Source organism: Pseudochaenichthys georgianus, chromosome 1 (genome assembly GCF_902827115.2).
Source record: "Pseudochaenichthys georgianus chromosome 1, fPseGeo1.2, whole genome shotgun sequence".
Taxonomy (NCBI): domain Eukaryota; kingdom Metazoa; phylum Chordata; class Actinopteri; order Perciformes; family Channichthyidae; genus Pseudochaenichthys; species Pseudochaenichthys georgianus.
This window is the reverse complement of record NC_047503.1, coordinates 11588846-11606329: the sequence shown is the minus strand read 5'-3', so window position 1 is coordinate 11606329 and position 17484 is coordinate 11588846. Positions and strand designations below refer to the sequence as shown.

The following is a 17484-nucleotide window of genomic DNA, read 5'->3' as shown; positions in this document are numbered from 1 at the left end:
AACTCGCTGGCTGCCTCTGAAAAGAAAGTATGACTCCATCTCCGTTTTTATTGTTAACAATATATTGCTATCGCCGTGTCCGACAAGTCGTTCTTGGCGGTAATGTGTGCATTACACAGGGTACATTTACGGCATGGTGCCGTAAATGTACCATCAATTTACACCAGGACTGCTGTGCGCATGACAGGAAAGTTTGATCGCAGGAAATATCACCCTCCTTATTAATAATAATGGAGTCCAGTTTGTTGGCCTACAGAGAAGTTATACAAAGTATGATAAAAGATGGTTATACTGATCAAAATATATCCGATCATCTCCAGTATGAATGTGGCTTAACAAAAGGGTTCTCCCAAACAAACATCCGTCGCTTTTGTACCCAAAATGGTATAGGCAGAGAGCGAGTGCACGATTCCCAACTGGAAGTAGAGGTTGCTAAAGCAGCTGTTGAGGTGAGGTAGGCCTATGGCTTAATTCAGTGATGTAAAGTAATTACGTAGATTTACTCAAGTACTGTACTTATTACTTCATAGTAATAGAGTGGTGTAGTGAAGCGTCCTAAAACCCGGAAGTAAGTTCCTTCTGGTTCCCTCGACAAAAAAGCAATGTAATTTCGCCATAGGATTTTAGAAAATAGCTCGAAATAATGTCTGTGGTTGACACACATTTAAGAGACGGATCACGTTTTGTTCAGTCGGATAATCTCCACATGTCTACCCTACTTTTATAATTTTATAATCATAAATCGAATCGAAAGATTTATGATTTTAGGACGTGTCACTGCACGATCGGAATGCTGGGAGGAGTAAATGGCCAGAAAGAATCCAAGAAACTTCTTGTAAAATTGACAGGGTTTTAATTATAGTAAACATGACGTTCCTCTGAGGCTGTGACGGGAGAGGGGCCGTATAAACGTGTCAGCTCCGATTATAAACTCTGGTACTTCCAGTCTTCTCCCATTGGTTGGCGGCGTCATATTCCGTTGCCCTCTATTGACGTAGCTAAACATCCATTCATAAACATTTAAATAGCTATATACATGATAGTTAACCATATAGTAACAGTTGATATGTTAGCATCGATGAGTGGCAGTTGGAGACGGTGTGTTTAGTATGTAACTACACGCGTTTTTATCCATCTCTTCACTAATGCTGCTTGATATGCTACATCCCACTGTGAATGATAAAAACAATGCAAATTCCGGTTCCGGAAGCTACTACCTCCGATATTTGTCCGTGGGGGAACAATACATCAGTGGACTAAAGTTCCGGTTTCATTTGTATATTGATTATTCTCACAATATAAACAAATGTAACGAGCCCTGAATTATGGGTTTTCTTTGAGACGTAGGAGCTGAGTTGAGGCTTAACAATGATGTGACAGAAATACTCACTAATAACTTTGGACATAATTGTGTAAATAATAATGAGATAACTTTTCTGGGGTTTTTTGGTTTCAATTAGAACTAAAAAACAAACGGTTAAAACGTACATTGGTCCTATTTAGTTTTTGTTTTGTGTTTACAAATTCAGACTGGACCAACATATGGAAGAAAAATGATGACTGGTTACCTGGCTTCAAAAGGAATCCGAGCATCAGAGGGGCGTGTTAGTCGTGTCCTCAGAGAAACTAACCAGCCATATCATGCAGATCGGTATCGTGTAGGTATTATTAAAAAACATCTAGATTTTCCTGTATTGTACATTGCTGTGAACATATTGTGAGAACAATAACATTGTGTTTAATTCCTCAGAGATTAAGAAATTTAAATCCAGTGCCATACAGTGCAGAGTACATGGGTCACAAATTGCACATTGACCAAAACGAGAAACTGGTGATGTATGGGGTGACCCACATCCTTGCCGTGGACGGATTCTCCAGCAACATTGTAAACCACTCCACCATGCCAGTGAAAAACAACCTGACCATATATCAAGAGGTTTACCAGTAAGTTTCAGTGCCCTGTTTCTGTTATAATAATAACCTAATAAAAAGGTTGCAAACAGCAGACAGTAAATAATTTAGTAAACATTTAGCTAAATAAAAACACAATGGCTAATTGTAGCTTTATTTGAACAGTTTTATTTGGGAAAAATATTGTAAATCGAAAACTACTGACAGGTAACCACTGTATATTGTACGTTACTTGGTAATTGATTGATGAGATCAACATTTTAACTGCGTACACAATTCGCTTTAGCAATGCTTAGGTTGTAATAACAAACATGAAATTCTGTTACATGTCATAAGACTTTTGTATTGCTGTTTTGCAGGAGTGCTGTCCTACGATATGGAATGTGGGACCAAATCCGAGTAGACCATGGAAAATAATTCGACTTGACTCTTTTCATGCAGGAGAAATTGGCAGACTACCGGAATAACACAGGGAGACAGCCATACATGCAAACAAAGTCAACACAGGCGAGTTGTTTTTGTATCTGAATTGCAATCAACGTGTTCATACATTACATTACATGTTGCTGGACTGTCTGCAGCACTGGATGCTTTAAGGGCCCTACCCTAAAGTGGACAGCAGTTCAGTTGTTTATTGTTAAGTTTATTGGTTATTGTTAAGTGGTGTGTGTTCAAATTCCAGGTTCCATGATATCATCATACAGAACATTATTGTTGTAGTTTTCTTTAGCTGTATGACTTGTTAATTGTTCATCTGCAATGTTTAATAAATAGAAAATTGTTTGAATGTGTGTCCATGGTATGTTTAATTATGTTTCTAAACACAGGCCAATAGCTGCATACGTAAGGCAATACAATCAAACACTATTATTTTATCATCCACGCACCAACAGAACATTTGGAAATCAACCATTAATCAGAGGTTGTCGAAGTAATCAGATGTTGTACTTGAGTAAAAGTAGAAGTACTCAGATCTTGTACTGGAGTAAAAGTAGAAGTAATCAGATCTTGTACTTGAGTAAAAGTAGAAGTACTCAGGTATTGTAAAAGTAGAAGTACTCAGATATTGTACTTGAGTAAAAGTAGAAGTACTCAGGTCTTGTAAAAGTAGAAGTACTCAGGTCTTGTAAAAGTAGAAGTACTCAGATCTTGTACTTGAGTAAAAGTAGAAGTACCAGAGTGTAGGAATACTCTGTTACAGTAAAAGTCCTGCATTCAAAATGTTCCTCAAGTGAAAGTAGAAAAGTATTATCATCAAAATATAGTGAAAGTAGCGACAGTGAAAGTAGTCGTTGTGCAGATTGATCCATTTCAGAATTATATATATGATGTGTTTTATAATGATTGATCATGAAAGTGTTCTCAAAGCTGGTAAAGGTGCAGCTAGTCTGAATGACTTGGTATACTGCAGGGTAGCTTGTGGATTTACTCCAGGTGGAACTAATGTCTGATTTAACACTTGATTATATTTCACATAATTAATCCAAATCTGTAAAGTTACTAAAGGTTTTAAATACATGTAGTGGAGTAAAAGTGGCTACGCTTTAAACTCTAAAATATAGTAACAGAAAGACAGACAGACATCGAGATAGAAAGACTTCGAGGCAGACATATACATAGAAAGACAGACATACGGACAGACTGTCTTCTGTACTTGTATGTATGAATATAATAATATACGTATATTTGTAACGCAGTCTAAAGGCAAATACGTAGAACCTTTATTTTGAAGAGTACAGCGCAAGCATAGGGCACACTAGCCAATGAGAAGCAAGGAGGCGCTGGAGACACACCCACTTATGGAAACGAAACATTGAGTGGTATACTTGTTTTAACAGTAAGAACAGAAAAACGAAAAAATTAGCTGAATTTCCGTTTTTTCATTTTGGGGCAAAATTGAAAAACAAAAAAACCACCCGTTTCTGCTTTTTTGTTTGTTTCAATTAGAACGAAAAACAAACGGTTAAAACGTACCTTCGTCGTCTCTCCCTCCGGTCCACATTAATACAAATGATCCCAAAGATTGTATGAACTATGAAAATATCTTAAAATCAATACAAATGTATTTATTATAAACGTTAGTCCTTAACATCTATCACTGTGTATATCACCATTCTAACATATTTTAAAAGTTGAACAAACCCCACACAGCTCAGTAAAGACTGTGAAATGTTGACTTTATTTGATCATTTCAGTAAAAAATTAAGCTTAGCGCAAGTTCAATAAGGAAGACCTAACACGAGTCACTTACACGTCACTCGATGGCTCCCTTCCCCCCTCATTAAATATGAGGGCGTCACCCTTCAGCAGCCAATAGCTGCACATGCTAAATTCCTTAAATGCCTGCTCTTCCTCCCTGTCAGTTGTCATTTGCAGATGACCGCAAACAGTAGCAGTACTATACTCCTCCTCGTGAGAAAAAAAAAAAAGCACAAGAAAAACTAGCTCAAGATGTCCAACTCGGACAATTCAGATCAAGAACCTGGTATGGAATTATTCGAGCTCGGTTCGGCTCCCCACAGCGGCCTATCACCAGAGGCAGACTTCCTCATCGCCCGGCTCCTGCAGCAGGGCATCCCCACAGCCCCAGGCCTCACTCTCTCGCAGCTCCGAGAGCTCTCGGATCAGGTCTCCAGCACAGCTCCCCAGTCGGGGGCAGCAGCTCCAGTCAGCTCCCCAGAGAGCAGGGCGAGGACGCTGCCGCAGCCGCGGAGGTAATAAAAAAAGGGCAGGAAGTCGAGCCCTCCAGCCAGGATCCCGTCCACCTCCAAAATCCACCCCTTCCCAGGCTCGCCAGTCCGGGAGCGTCACTAACACACCCCTCATGGAGAGTAGCGTGGCCGGCTCCCTGCAATCCCTGGCTAGCTCCATGATAGCTATCGATGCTCGCCTCCAGGCCCTGGAAGACTCCGTCACAGGAGCTTCGACTTCCGTGGCACTCAGGTCAGGTACTAGTGTTAACGAAAATGTTTGCACTCACCCTTACACAGGGTCGGGTTGTAACGGAATAGATGTAACGGCGTTACGTAATCAGAAATACAAAAAATCATGTATATTCAGCGGGCGTTACATTTGAAAAACGAGTAATCTGAGTCAGTTACTTTCGTAAACCTGAAGTGAATACTTATTGGAACTATTGGTTGAGAAGTTTCCTCACAAAATGTAATATTCATTACCAGCAGAACCGTGTGCACACTGCACAGGCTGCAGCGTGTCTGTAAGCGAGAGATGCAGCGTGTCTGTGAGGCCCCGCCCCCGCACGCAGATGAGAGAGAGAGAGTTCTCTTTCAAAATATATTGAAAGGTAGAAACGGAGATGGTTAGATAAAACGTGGAAGATAACGTTTATGTAGCATTTATTTATTGTCGAAATGATGACATTTATAATGGGATCAAATCAAAGTGAATGGCCTGCTGAATGCATAGGGCAAGTGACTGGAAAAAAGTTATTACATCGTTTCAGATAATAAATAATAATGATAATTCATTCTATTTAGGGGCGCCTTTCAAAGCACCCAAGGACACCTTACAATGCATAACATATTCCAAGGAAAGGTTTTAAGACTGTACAAGAATGCAGTATGGGTGAGTTTTACGTGTGGTGCAGATGAGAGCTGTCCAGAATGACACTAAGATGTCGTGTTGTGCTCTTGATAAAACAGTAAAATACGTGTCTCCCGTTCACCAAAACATACCCATCTGTTATGGAAAAGAAAGTATTCCAAAGAAAAAAGAAGAAGAAGAAAAGAGGAAAGAGAAGAAAGGAACTTGGAAGTATTCTAAAAGTAATCTGCCAAAAATCTGGCCCACCCTATATTTTTACAGGCCCACCCTAAAGTACATTTCTGCCTACGCTACTGTTTTTTTTGCGAGCAACGTGACCAACAACCAATCACATGAATCTCTTGCCCCCGAGATACAAAGCAATAGCAATGTTAAAACGAAGTAAACTGAAAAAAAAAAAAAAAAACTCCAACAGGCGAAAACCTGCCAGTTTCACCCACTGTCTCTGCCACCTCCCTCCATGCCTCGCTCCTCTGGTTTGTATCCCGGTAGATGAACAGAGACAAATCATTCAGCACCAGGCGATTCACTACCGCTATAATGAATTTTCCCTCCATTTTTTGGAATATGAGGTAATGACCTGCGTAGTCTCTCCCAGCATACACGCGGTTTGACTGGCTAGCGCTTGTACTGGCATATTTGCATAAACGGGATTTCATCGGCTGACGCTTCTGCCGAGGCGCCAACAAAATTGAACATTGCTCAACTTTTGAAGCGAGCAACGCCAGCAACGCTCCACGTCGCTTCCCAAAATACAGTCCTGCTAAAAGTGACGTCACCCTATTCAAGTGAATGGGCAGAAGCGTTGGAAGCTTTAACGCGTTCCACCGTGTGGACGGGCCGTCACAGTAACTCTGTGCCAGAAACCTCGCGGAGGAAGAAAAAAAAAAAATAATAATAATTGGAATATCACCCCTCCACTCCCATTATCATCCCTCAGCTAGCAGCTGCGCTATCTACTCACCCAGATTCCGTGTTCGTTGACTATCTCGTCAGGGCTCTCCCAAGGCTTCAGGGTAGGGGTCCTCCCATCTCCCACAGTGACTTTCGTAGCAAGAAACTTACAGTCAGCCGCTAAAGAACCCAACATAGTTTCCCAGCTCATCGACAAAGAACTTCTCAAAGGATATATAATCTGCCCTTTTAGCTCCTCCCCCTTCTCAGTGTTCCGTTCAAATCCCATCGGAATAAGCCACACGTAAATAAAAGGCTGATTTTCGATCTGTCCGCTCCCCGCTCCGGCCATTCGGCAGCGTCAATAGCATCATCCCTCCAGATCAGTTCTCCCTTCACCATGCCTCAGTGGATAATGCAATAAAGATGATCAAGTTCACAGGGCACGGAGCTCGGCTCTCCAAAGCGGACAAAACCGATGCCTTCAAAATCATCCCCATTCATCCGTCCCAGTGGAATTCGTTCGGTATTAAGTGGGAGTCCAAACTCTATTTTCGCAGAAGCAGCCCCTGCATCTTCAAATCCTTCTCGGAAGTGCTCCGCTGGATCCTGCTGAATCCTGCTGAATCCTGCTGAACATCGTCAGAATCCCCTCCGTCCTTCACCTACCGGACGACTCTTCCCCATAGACCCGCCACAGGACAGCTTGGGGATCTCACTGGCCAAGCTTAAACACTGCTTCAGGAGTTAGATGTCCCTCTCTCCAAAGAGAAAATGTTAGGTCCCGACACACGCTTAGAGTTCTTAGGCATCATCCTCGACTCCATAGACATGAAGGCGTCTCTCCCCTCTGACAAATTGCAGCGCATCCGGGACATCACCAAGTCATACTGCGAGCAACAAGTTATCACAAAACAACAGTTGCTCTCCCTTCTCGGACACCTCAACTTCGCCATGCACGTCATCCCCCAGGGGCGCTCGTTCATCTCCCGCCTCCTGGACGCAGCATCAGCGGTCGACAAACTCCATGACTGCGTTTTCTTAGACGAAGGCTGCCGCTCAGACCTACGTTTCTGGTCCCTCCTGCTCGCCCACTGGAACGGAGTTACTTTCTTTTACGATGACCTCATGCGTTCCTCTGACTCAATGAGGTTCTTCACGGATGCCGCCCCATCCGTGGGTTTTGGGGGTTTCTTCCAGGGAGAGTGGTTCGCAGGGTCATGGCCCCCGTCAATTTCTACCTCAAGCAAGTTCTCATTAAATCCGGCCTATCATCTATATCATACCCGGGACATTCCTTCAGGATAGGTGCAGCCACCTCTGCTGCTAATCAAGGTCTCTCTACCTCATCCCTACAACAACTAGGACGGTGGTCCTCCTCCGCCTTCACAACCTACATTCGCCCGGACATCAGCGCCGTACTGGCTTCCCAAAGATCTCTCAGACCCTGACTATGGTATCTATGCATATAACTGGTGGTGGCTCATAAACACATTCACAAGTATACATGTCTCACTAAGGTACCTGATATTCAAACTGCATTCCTGTCCTAATTCCGCGGGCCCCGCCCACAGGGAATAATGTCTCGTCTCACGCTGCAACTACATGTAACGGGCTTCATCTCCGGCACACAGGTATTTCATTCCCAGGCCTTGCTCAAACGTGTCAGTGTAAAATGTATCTCCTGCAGTCAGGCGTGGACTCGGGCCACCGTACACCCCCGTGGCAGTTACAAAACAAAGAAAAGAAAGAAAGAGAAAAGAGTAAAGAAAAAAAAATATATATATATATAGCCTGCGAAGTCAGGCGTGGCGGAAGGCCACCGTACACCTCGGTGTCAGTTACAAAACAAAGGAAAGAAAGAGAAAAGAGTAAAGAAAAAAAAATATATATATATATATAGCCTGCGAAGTCAGGCGTGGCGGAAGGCCACCGTACACTTCGGTGTCAGTTACGAAAGAAAGAGAAAAGAGTAGAGAAAAAAATATATATATACATATATATATAGCCTGCGAAGTCAGGCGTGGCGGAAGGCCACCGTACACTTCGGTGTCGTAGCTGCGGGCTACCGTACACTTCGGTGTCGTGGACGTTGGGCCACCGTTACAAAACGAAACCGCTCGCTCCTCGGCGTAGTCAAGCCCTGCTGGCCAGGCATGCGACCCGCAGGTCGTTTTCAGGTAAGACCGGCACTGATTTCGGCAGTCAGAGTCTCAGCATGACCCGTAAGCTCCGGCAGTGATTCCGGCACTATGTCGCTCATATATGTGTTAATCTATTATCTTTCCTTCCCAGATCACCAGTCACCCCACAAGGTAAGCAACTCAGTTCATCTCAGTATTTCATACTTCACTGGTTTTGGGGATTTCATCGGAGCGGTGCTTTCCCTCCTGAATGATTATCCTGCAAACCGGGGCCTAATCGCCAAAACACCATTACATTCTCCTGTTGTATTATCATGGCAATCATTTCATTCATATGACGTGTAAACAATAAATATGTAATTCTTACATCACGTCTCTCCGGTTTGAACTAACGTTCATAATTCTCTTTTTGATTATAATACTGATGAACGTTCAAAACAAAGCACTTAACACATACGTTTTTAAATGCTTAATAAGCACCGTAACGTTCATGATATAATTTCTCGGTCATAATCGTTTGTTTCCGTGAACGGCCGACTGTTGCGCGATAGCAAATGCTGCGGCCGCAAGGCATTGTGGGGCAGCATTTTCTCCTCTCCTTTCGTCAAGGGAGGTCCAGTGGTTCCTAAGCTAAAGGAGGTTATAAAGGAAGTTTGAAACCTCCTTTCCTATCATCTAGACTAGAGAATTCGAACGGCACTTATCATGGCTGCCACTGAGGGACTTCCAGGTCATTTCACTCCGTTAGGAAGGTTCCTAAGCTAAATGGACTATTCGACTGCAGCCCCGGTGTACAGAAGGTCAGGTGATTACAGGGCTAATGGGGAACAGGTGGAACTAATAAGGCCAGGACAGAAAATCAAAACCAGTGGGAACACACACAAACAACCACACAAATAAAGACAAACATTTTGTAAAAACAGACAAAACAAAACAGATAAACTCAAAAGTGGAATCATAAAAATGCCGGTGCTTTAGGGAAGAGCCATCTTGGGACCATAAAAACCTATACAAAATAACGTAGCAATCCTTTCATTAGTCGTTGAGATATTTCAGTCTGGACCAAAGTGGTCAACCGAATCTTTGACAAAAGAGGGATTTTGAAAAATGCATTTTGCGTCTTTTAACCTTTCCACAATTTCTTGTTTTGTCTAAAGAGGGTGCACGTTTAGAAAGTGGTGTATTGAAATAGGTGGAGCATTGATTGCTTGCAGGTCATGTGGTGACTACCATTGGTCGGGGCTTGTTTTGTTAATTGCAAAACGGATACAAAAAGGGCATATGGTCCCATAAAGTTTAAACGTTTGGTTCATGTTTTCTTCCAGGCTTGCTAGCTCCTCATTAAGAGATCACTTTATAACGTGCTTCCACTGGAACGGATGGAGGTAAACTAAACTGCATATGAACTAGTATTGGGAAAAAATGTAACTTTCAAAGATGCCAGTTAGTGAGCTCCAACACAAATACTATCACATTCTATAAATGTTTCTTTTCCTTTCTGAATGGTTTCAGACCTACAATAAAGAACACATTTTCAAATACCTCTCCCTTTTTCTGACTGAGTGAACCTAAATGGGAAACTTGCATTGATTGGGTGTTAATAGTGCAATGGGCATGCTTCAGGGCAGTTTGGTCTGTTAGGGAGGGTTGCTAGTTTTGCGAACATGGCCACTGTCAATACATAATGAGAATGTTTTTATCAGAAACAAAGTCAGAATTATCACATCTTCCATCGATTCTGCATCAATGCATTATGAGGATTCAAATGTATGCAGAAATATTTGCATCACAAGTAGTACAAATAAATTAGAGGGAATGGGTTAACTGCTTACACACTTTTTACAAAACTTGTCAACCAATGTAGGGTAAATTGCTGTGCATGGAAAGAACACACTGTAGCAGGAAGGTTGCCACGAGGAGAGGAAAAGCCATGCAGAGATAATTGGGATGGCTAGAGAATGTGATATTTATTGTTAATTCCCAGTTGGTTCGTGGTAATATAAAGCTCATTTGGCTGTTATAGCTGAAATTACCATTAATGAGTCTACGTCTATGTGCTGGTTTGGAGTAAATTGTTTATGTCAACAAAACCATTTGCTACATAAAAGGAGTGACTGCTTTTCTAATATTAAAGCTTATCATCAAGATCAGACTTTTATTATTCAGGAATACATAGGAAATATCATATGGTATAGGTATATCCCATTTGTATAGTTTATTATGTGTAAATGAAAATGTTGTTTTATTTTATTCTAATTCAAGGGGAATCACCACAGGAGAATAGCTAAATTATATCACCTTACTTTATTTCGTACATTTTAGAAAATGTGTTATTCGTATTATACTGTAAATATGTTTAATTGTTAGGTATAGGCAAACACATATGTGCTAATTCGCATACATTTATACAAACGAAATCCATACTTTAGATAGAAGCAGATTGACATTTTTGTTTTTACAGAGAGAACTTTGAATATCTAGTTGTACCAATCCATAAATCGGAATAAAATGTCAACAGCCATTACACGAATCCATTTCAACCAAGGTTTTTGGGGAAAATATGTTAAATAAGTCGGGCTATGAATTATATATGAACAAACCCCGCTGTACAAGCCTCCAGAATATAGATTATGAAAAAGCTACTCAAGGAGAGATATCTGGCCCAGTGTATGATTAAAAAAAACGAATTTTGGGAAAACAACCTTTAACGATATGTATTGTAGTGTGTAGGGTACATCTTTCGATATTGGATATTCCCATGAAATGTACCTACTTACTTTAAGACAATTGTTTTTTGTATTACACATTTTCTGAAACTCTTTATTGTAAAATATGCCAATAAGACATTATCTGTTTGGCGGACTTAGGAGAAAACAATCGATAAAGACTTTAGATGACAGAACACCTAAAAGTGTATTTTGTAAGTTGATCAATGAATACATTAAACATTCTATAAACCTAGTCAAAAGAAGGGGGTGTGGGATGTATAGCTTGCTGGCATTTTCAAACTCTTTTGAAAGGAGAAAAAGGAATAAAGGAACGAGGAGAAAATATTCTTGTAAACAGTTGCGAGTGAACAGCTGGAAACCCTTTGATAAGTGCAGCCAGAGACTCTTTGAGTTTAACTCTCTCTGTGAGTTGAAACTTTAAGTGCACCGAAACGCTTTGGAGTTCTCCGCAATACATAAGGAGTTCAGACTTCTAAATATGAGGGAATAAACGACAAGAAAGTCTAAATTCTTGTGGGCACTCATTCGGCCTTTTCCCTTTTTGTTGAGAAACAAACTTGATTAAAGGAATGGTCCACTCATTAGATAATTATTCCAAACTTCAGTATTTAGTGAAACATTATGTTTAAATCATACCCTGAAGAAATCTGCGATATTCCCCGGTAAATAATGATTTTATAGCTCTTTTTTATCAAAACCTGTATATTCCGCCTGGCCGCCGCCATTTTTGCCATTTTCAGTAGTCAGGTGATGGTCGTGACGTCATCCATGCATTCACTTTGTCAACACACAGAAACATGGCGTAGTATTTGAGTTCGGACTCGTCAGCAGAGGAAGAAGTTTTGACCAATGTGAAGAGATTGGATGGGGGAATTCAACCATACATATCAGTATGACAATACGACACCCTCTGTCCTTAGACCCTCACATCGTACAAGGAAAAACTTCTGAAGAAAACCCACAGTTTAAAGGGAACATGGGAGAAACCTCAGGGAGAGCAACAGAGGAGGGATCCCTCTCCCAGGACGGACAGACGTGCAATAGATGCCGTGTGTAAATTGAAAAGATAATACATTTGCAACATAGGTAGTCCAGATGTTTGGAAATGCATGTGTGTATAATAGGAAGATGATATAAGATACTATATGTATGCATGTAGTACCACCCTTGCTAGCGATTCCCTCTCTAGTTTAGCGTACTCAGCTTCGTTGTCCCTGGCCATAGAATCACGATTTTATGGGGCCGGAAAAAACTGGGGGGAAATACACACTAGCCGGTACTACGCTATATGGAAAGGCCACCAAAAACTGTCCTGGCCTGGACGCTAAAACGGGGTTAGCCGCTACAATGGAAATGCGCTATCACATACCTTATTCTTACTCCGAGCACTACTTCTGCTCCTCCGTCGCTTCACACTTGCAGAGGGCGATTTCTCAACTGGCCGAACTGGTGTCCTGGTCGGTGATGACACCAGAAAGACCGATGGTACTGCATCTCCATTAAGTAATGGTTGTTCCATAAATCCCATGTTATGTTTTATCATACTCTCAGAGTAGTCGTCCGGAAATTTGAAATGTTCGCTGCATACATGAGCCTGTGAATCTTTCGGTTCGGGCCGGCCACATTTCGCTAGCCACTGCCTCCGAATGTACTTCTTACGCTTACCTTTTGGCAACAGATGGAACCGAGCATTCCGTGGATTTTTCCTATCAGAATTGTGGCAATATTTCGCGATACAGTGAGGCATATTTGAAGAGAGAAACTACAGTAAATAACATGGAGATCAACGTGTCCTCGAAAACCAAACGCATGGTTTACATCACGTCCGGAAAATGGCGGCGCCCACAGTGTTGATGTTATTTCGGTATATAATCAGTTTAAAATAACTGATGTCATCGGATTAAAAAAAAAAAAAGAAAGCCTGGCAGAGACTGGTCTGTTTTATCGGATGATAATTATTTAAAAATGAGTGTCATGAGCATACCATTCCTTTAAGAGTGAAGAGAAATATTGAGTGTTTGTTTTTACTGTAGCAGCTGAAACTGCACCGCCACAGGCAACAGGCACTTCCTCTGCTTTTGCTGCATACAGGCTATTTAACCTTTGTGGAATTGCCCTTGCTGCCTTCAGGGGGGAGGGGTTGGGTGTGCAATTGGACGCACTATGCACAGGTGGTTACTGATGGGCTAGTTCATCTCTGTGTCAGCAGGATGCGGTCCAGCTTGTCTTGTCTCATGTTCTGCTTCATTTTGAAGTTGTTCACCTAGTCGATTGCTGTCCCGCAGTATTTTTGGCATCTGAAAAGACTTCAAACTCATGGATTTGTAACTCTACCAAGACTCCCTGGATTGAATTTCATTGTGTCACCACTACCCGAAGTCACCTGACCCCAACTTCACCAGCTTCCATTTTTGAATGAAGGACTGTTTTTGGTCTAAATACCCACTTAGTCTCTGTCTTCAGCTGCATCTGAGCTAATGTCCAGGAGGGTCTTGTTGGAATGAGTGGCAGCTCAACTTCCACAGTCTGACACAGGTCTGACACTGGATTGCCTGGCAGATAGCCAATCTATTTATGTCCATATTGAACAGGATGTATGGTTCTTCCTGATGATGAACAATGTCCCTCCCCTGGAAATGGATGCGGCTGTTGCCATGTACATTATATACATGTTTCCAAATAACGGAACTATGATGTAACTGCTTTACAGCTCGGGATTGTTATGGTTTAGTTTAGTCAGGGAAGGGCCCTGAGTTTGTTAAATCAATTAATCTAATTTACAATAAAGAATACATGAGGTAATGTTGTCTTATTTCTCTAAAGTTATCCTGTTTATATTTGATCAATGTATCCTTTTTGTTGTCTTGAGTCATTTTAAGCACCTGTAAATACTGTAACTTCACTAATATTAGACTATGTCTACTCTGCTATAAAATATAAACACTAAATCATTTAGCTGAGCAACATCTTATATAAATGTATATTTAAATGAGTTGAACACAATGTCACTTACCTTGAGCACATTAGTTTAAATACCACTATTAGAGGAAATAACCAAATATCATGCTTGAATCAGCTTAAGAAATGGACCTCAATTATTTACTATACACTTGTGAACAAACAACATTAAATATACAGTGGTTAAATGTACCTTCAATAACGTCAGATCAATAATCTCTTTAACTGGAAATTATTATAATGTCACTATAGTTGGCATAATAATTTGTCGCCACAACCTTCAATTTCACTGCTACGCCGATGACATCCAACTTTATATCTCAACAAAAACCATCACCCCCACAACACACCCCACTCTCACCAACTGTCTCTCAGAAATAAAAGCATGGATGCAAACAAACTATCTCCAACTGAACAGTGCCAAATCAGACATCATCATCGGCCCCCCATCCCGTATCAAAGACATCCAGAATGTCAACTTCCCCATTGACAGCCACACTCTATCTCCCCCCCTCACATCCGCAACCTCGGAGTCATCTTCGACAGTCAGCTCAAATTCAACCACCACATAAATCACATCACCAGGACCACCTTTTTCCACCTCAAAAACATTGCCCGTCTCCGCCCATCACTCTCCTCCTCTGCTGCTGAAACCCTGATTCATGCATTCATCACTTCACGACTCGACTACTGCTATAGCATCCTCTACGGCAGCGGTTTTCAAAGTGTGAGGCGTGCCTCCCTGGGGGGGCACCAGAGAGCTTCAGGATAAAAAAAATAACGAGAAAAAGATGAATAAAGTGTCACTTGCACACTTTTGGCTGTCAGAGGCTTGGTAGTACTTGAGTTTTGTTTTGGTAAAAATGGTTCATATCTTCAGTTAGCTGAGATTCTTCCCGTTAATCTGGTGCTACACATTAATAGTTTCATAAATGTTAAGAAGCCCTGAGACACAGTCTCGAAAAGAAAACAGCGGGGGGTCCACTGGGGGGACCGCCGTGCTTAAGAGGTTAAATACTTGTATGTGTGTAGATTAGAAAGAGGTAAGATAAAGGATCTACAGTATTTTATGAAGTAGGCTATTAATCGTACAAAGGTCAGGTTTATACAAGTAGAAGTGTGTATTTACCTGGTAGTAGGCTGTCAGTAATGGCTACGCCTCTCTACTTGGACTGGTAGATCTCGGCAGACTGGCAACTTTAACAGTAGCTCTCGGTTCAAAAAAGGTTGGGCACCCCTGCCCTACACACCCCTCCGTGACGGAGTGAACTCCGTGGAGTGACACTCGCAGCTCAACGAGGCTCCCTCCTGTCAGATGGAGGGAGTAAATACAGCAGCAAGCTTTGGGACGGCCTCCCCTCTCTCCGGCAGAAACAGGAAATGCCGTAATTGTATGTAACAACGGTTTCAAATCAGCATCTCTTAGAAAAAAAATTCAAATTAATAACTCAAATAAAACTCCAATCCCAAACTTGGGGTTGGGCCTTTTTCAGTCAAGTCACAACTCTAACGCACACTCTCTCTCTCACACATTAAATTCCTGCAAACCTGAACCCGCCCACCTGAACCAATCAGTGACCAGTATTTCCCTTATTCACGAACACTCCTTCCTCTTTCAACCATGAACTTTATGAAAATAAAAGACAATATTTATAATTATACATCTTTGTCTTTAAACATATTTATTACAGTTTCCCTTTTTAGACTGTTATGACATATCTTTTAATCGCAAGGCAAGGAGAGACAACCAAACAGGCGGAAAAGGCATAAAAAAGATTAACCAAAAACGACTGTACAATCTGTGGGATATGAGACCTCAGATTAGAAACTTGTGATGTCATCTAAACTATTTTTTACTTTGAATAGACTTACGGCCTGCTGTTAAACTCCTAATATGGCGGAAGTCAGGTGACAAAGATTAAGGAAATTACGTGTGTGGTCTTCTTTCTGGATCATCGTTCTTTTTTCTAATTATTGGTTTGATGTCATGTTGTCAATTCAAAACCGTTCAGATCACCTCTGTTTGTTGGGTTAGGCCGGGGTAAGGTTTAGGGGTTAGGGGTGTTTGCGAAGATGCGAGCAGTGGTATACAGATATACTTCCACTTTCTTTAAGCCAATCAAAAGTGTACACGTGCATAATGCTGTATTTTTACCGTTTGTTCTACAAATGATTCCTATTACTCAGCCGAGACACACACAGACACGCACACCTCAGGTGAGTCTGTCTGTCTAGCCTGCTCTTGCACGTCCTCTCTCTCAGGAGTTTGGGTCTAACAACACATTTCCAAAACTGACATTTAATCCAAGCAAACAAATCACCGTTGAGATTCCCCATCCATCCATGAGCCAGAATGTATTTACACACACACACACACACACACACACACACACACACACACACACACACACACACACACACACACACACACACACACACACACACACACACACACACACACACACAGTGCATGCACAAAGTCATAGCAATATTACAGAACATCTCTCTCAGCGCCCATCCAGACTGTCAGGGGAATATGCTTATTTGTGATTTTATTGGAGAAAACGGTGTCCTCCATTTCCATTATTGGCACCACCTCTCAGCCCCCTGGGGTTGCTGGGTTGGATGTGTGTGTGTGTGTGTGTGTGTGTGTGTGTGTGTGTGTGTGTGTGTGTGTGTGTGTGTGTGTGTGTGTGTGTGTGTGTGTGTGTGTGTGTGTGTGTGTGTGTGTGTGTGTGTGTGTGTGTGTGTGTGTGTGTGTGTGTGTGTGTGTGTGTGTGTGTGTGTGTGTGTGTGTGTGTATATCTCTGTTGTAGTTAGGTAGCTACAGGTATATCATATCTGTGTTGAATTCATTGAGATCGATTTTCCTGACAACAAGCCTGCATATTACCGTAGTAACTCAGATGTTGCTCGTGAGCATTAAGAACACTTTTCTGTGTGTGTGTGTGTGTGTGGGTGGGTGTGTGTGTGTTTGTTATGGTGTGTGTGTAATGTGGGGGTGGGCATTAGATAAAGAGAGACAGACTTAGTAAGAGAAAGTGAACACTCCAAAAAACAGAAGTTTTTTTGACAAGCTAAGCCGATTTAAAATGCTTTACCAGGGGCCATATTGAATAAAGATGATGGGTTTAGCTAGGTGGGGGGTGGGGAAAGGGTTACGCCAGGGACAAGGAGAGAAATGGGATGTATACAAATCTCGGTGCTGCAGGCACACTTGTAGGCGTTTAAGAAATATAAGAGAATGCATTTATTCGGGTATTAGCAACACAAAAAAGGAGACC

The 17484-nt window shown here is 41.7% G+C and overlaps 1 pseudogene; it reads left to right on the top strand.

Annotated features, from left to right (window-relative positions):
- Positions 1–230: 230 nt before the first annotated feature.
- On the top strand, positions 231–2602 carry LOC139434238 (uncharacterized; annotated as a pseudogene).
- Positions 2603–17484: the final 14882 nt, after the last annotated feature.